We start from the raw sequence: 4,000 nt of genomic DNA on the forward strand, positions 1-4,000 counted from the left end.
TGTTGGATAATAAGGAGAGATTAAGAAAAAGCCTATTAAACATCAAATTAGGTTATGATGATTTTACAAATTATGCACCAAAACATCATGTTATACAACAAATTTGACAGAAATAGTTCATTACACATTAATGCTATGTAGTAATTACTGTATTTATGAATTTAGCACCAAAATATCACAATATATTGAAAACATTGACTACAAAAATGCGTTGGATAATCCAGAACGTTCGATAAGCAAGTGTTGGATAAGTGAGACTCTACTGTATTATTGATAATAATATTATAATGCTATACAATATAATACTAATACCATATAATAATATTAATTATATGTTATATATTACATATAATATTACAGTATAGTGCAGGGGTCCCCAAACTAAGGCCTGGGGGCCGGATGCAGCCCTCCAAGGTCATTGACCTGGCCCCGCCCTTAGTTTTATAATATAATATTTTTATATCATTTTTAATAATACAATATATTGTATATACGTATAATATTGATAATAATATTATAATGTTATACAATATAATATTAATAATACCATATAATAATATTAATTAAATGTTATATATTACATATAATATTACAGTATAGTGGTATCATTCAATATAGTAATATATAATGCTAATATTGAGCTATGCTAATAATATAATATATTGTATGTGCATACAGCTGCTCAGAGTCCCCTTCAGGGTGAGAAGGGCGGGATATAAATGTAATAAATAAATGTAGTAAATGAATGAATAAATAATTTTAGACTTAGGCTCGCCCAAAGTCTGAAATGACTTGAAGGCACACAACAACAACAATCCTAATTCACTGGACTATCTCATTGGCCAGAAGCAGGCCCACACTTCCCATTGAAATCCTGATAGGTTTATGCTGGTTACAATTGTTTTCATTTTTAAATATTGTATTGTTCTTTCATTGTTGTTGTTTTGCACTATGCAGTGTGCATAGGAATTTGTCCGTTGTTTTTCTTCCCCAAATGATCATTCGGCCCCTCCACAGTCTGAAGGATTGTGGATCGGCCCTCTGTTTTAGGAGAAGCCTGTTAAACATCAAAATAGGTTATGATTTTACAAATTAAGCACCATTCACTTTGGATGACAGCTGTCCATCAGGGAGATCTTAACCCAGGGTCCAAAATGCAGTCAACCTGGCTGTGTTATTCCACCCTGAAAGAGCAGAGTGTGGAGAAGGGACCCGTGTGGACTCCAGCTCCCATCCTTCTTCCCCGGAGCAAGGCCTGGAGGGAGACCGGAGGAAGAGGGCCTCGGGTTCTCTCCAGATTTGGGGCCTTGGGGAGGGAGGGAGGGAGGGAGGGGTGGCACCAGATGCCCATCATCCTCTGCTTTGGTCCAGAGGGAAAGAGCTGCTCCACTCTGCACCCTCGAAAGGCCGCTGCACCGAGTGCATTTCTGGTCGGGGGCTTGAAGACTGTGCTTACCAATAGGCCGGTGTTTTGACTGTGGTGTTTAACTGGTCTTCATCTCCATCTTGTTGGAAGGCAAAACATTCCCTGCTGATAATGTTCCGGACTGCAGGCCAGAGGCACTCCCATCTCCACGAAGCGCCTTGAAGAGCAGGTCGGCAGGCCTCTCACGCCTGGCCTTCTCCACACGTGGCCTGTTTGTGGGGCCCAGAGGCTGCCTGTGGAAGTGGACACCTCCGCCACCTACACACATGCACATTTCTCACTTGGAGCCCCGGGTGGCACGGTGGGTTAAACCACTGAGCTGCTGAATGTACTGACTGAAAGGTCAATGATTGGAATCCGGGGAGCGGGGTGAACTCTCACTGTTAGCTCCAGCTTCTACCAACCTAGCAGTTCAAAAACATACAAATGTGAGTAGATCAATAGGTACCACTCCAGTGGGAAGGTAACGGTGCTCCATGCAGTCATGCCAGTGGCCACATGACCTTGGAGGTGTCTATGGACAACGCTGGATCTTCGGCTTCCAAACGGCGATGAGCACCAAAGTCGGACACGACTAGACTTCATGTCAGGAGAAAACCTTGACCTACACACACTGGAGAAACATCACTTTGCAGGTAGAGCGAACAGGTGGACAGAGGGTGCCAGAGCCATCACACACCACACTGTTCAAGAAAACGCCACCCAACCCTCCCTGGGGATGGCCAGCTGGCCTCTGCTTGCAGACCTCCGCTGAAGGAAGGAAGGAAGGAAGGAAGGAAGGAAGGAAGGAAGGAAGGAAGGAAGGAAGGAAGGAAGGGACTTTCCTGAGGGAGTGGGAGCCGGGTACAGGCCTCTGTGGGTTCTGCCGGGATCCGCTAATGGGAATTTGCCTTCATTGGTCTCCGGGCAGAAACTCCCCCGGCCCTTTTCTCTGCCATTCTGCCACTACTAAAGGGCAGACTGAAGGAAGGAGGGAAGAGAGTGAGGAAGGAAGGGAAGGGAAGGGAGAAGGAAGGAAGCGCCAGTTTAAGGAGGAATGGAGTGTCAGACCAGGAAGGGAGGGAGGCATGGAGTTCGGGGCTGGTCAAAGAAAAGAGGTTTGCAGCGCCCTTCCCCGAAGGAGGCCAGGGAGCTGCAGCCAGCAGTGAGCTGCTCCTGTTGTGGTTGTTGTGCCCCCAAGTCCCCCTTCCTCCCCCGGAAGTGCTGGGCAGGAGGCCAGGAGAGTGTGGCCCACCAAGGCCAGTGGGGCGCCAGGCCTCATTGTTATTATGATGTGTATTATTATTTGATAGACAAGAGGAGTCCGCAGCAAACAAGATCCCTCTGCTGGCTTTTGTATTGGGTCACCCGTCGGACACTACTTCCCAAGTGTCTGGGACTATTATGATGATGATGATTATCGTTATCATTCTCAGTGTATTATGTTTATTCATACCACCTATTTCTCCCCACAACCCAGCCCAGCCTTCCCCTCATGGCCCCCTCCCTCCCCTCACAAGGGGCCACCAAGCGGGCCCTCCGCCTAGAGAGGCTCTCCCCCCTCTGGGAATCCCCCTCCCTCCAATCAAGGCTGCCCCAAAAGAAAAGAATGGAAGAACATGCGGGTCAACAATAGGGCTCCACAGTCACCTATGTATCCACCAAGACACCACACTTGGAAGGCCCTCATACTCATACAAGGAGGGATCGCCTCAGTAAATAACCCTAATGGAGCCATGGGTTCAAATGCCATAGGTTGCTTGAGCATTCCTCCTGCAGGTAACCTTTGAGTCTCCTGCATTAAGATAAAAGGTGAAATCAAATTAGGGTGCCTTCCTTTGCCTGGCGGCTGGAATTCTCCCAAGGGAGTCTGCTTTTCCTGCCTGGCAGAAGGGGGTGGGACTAGATGGCCCATGGGGTCTCTTCCAACTCTACTATTCTAAGATTCTTTGATTTGGGTAAAAAGGCAAGGGCCTCGAGAGGTGGGGGTTCCTCTCTCTGGGTGACCCCAAAAAGAGGCTGGAGAGTGGCCTGCGGAGGATGCTCTGGCTGGTGGTGCTGCTTCGAGCAGAATGGGGCTGGACTCCACGACCCACGGGATCAATGGTTTCATGGCTAAAGGACACCTACCTCCTCCTCCTCCGTCTGTTTTGCTTGTGTGCTGATGGGCTAATCATCACCAGACCATCCAGGAATAAGCAACCAAAGCACCCCCAACAGGTGGGCATGCCGTCTCTGCTTATAAACCTTCAAAGAAGACTCTTATGGACTCCCGGGAGGAGCATACTCCACGACTGAACAGCTCTTACCTTCAGGAAATTCTTTCTATTGTGTAGGTGAGACCTGCACAACTGGTCAGTGTTAGCGACTGATGGAAGAAAAGGAGAAGCAGAGTAAAAACACACTCAACACCCCTGCTAGACAGACACGTGAATTCAATCCTCTCACGGCCTCCTCCATCTGCGCAAGGGGACAGACTGTCTCAAAGGCAAGTAGATTCCAACCCTCAAAACACTGCAGAGTCCTGGTCAGTTTCACAGCCTCTGGCCTTGCAAAGTATCTCATCTCTTTGAATAAACACTCTCGAGTTCTGAC

The sequence above is a fragment of the Anolis carolinensis genome, chromosome 2 (assembly GCF_035594765.1).
Source record: "Anolis carolinensis isolate JA03-04 chromosome 2, rAnoCar3.1.pri, whole genome shotgun sequence".
Lineage (NCBI taxonomy): Eukaryota > Metazoa > Chordata > Lepidosauria > Squamata > Dactyloidae > Anolis > Anolis carolinensis.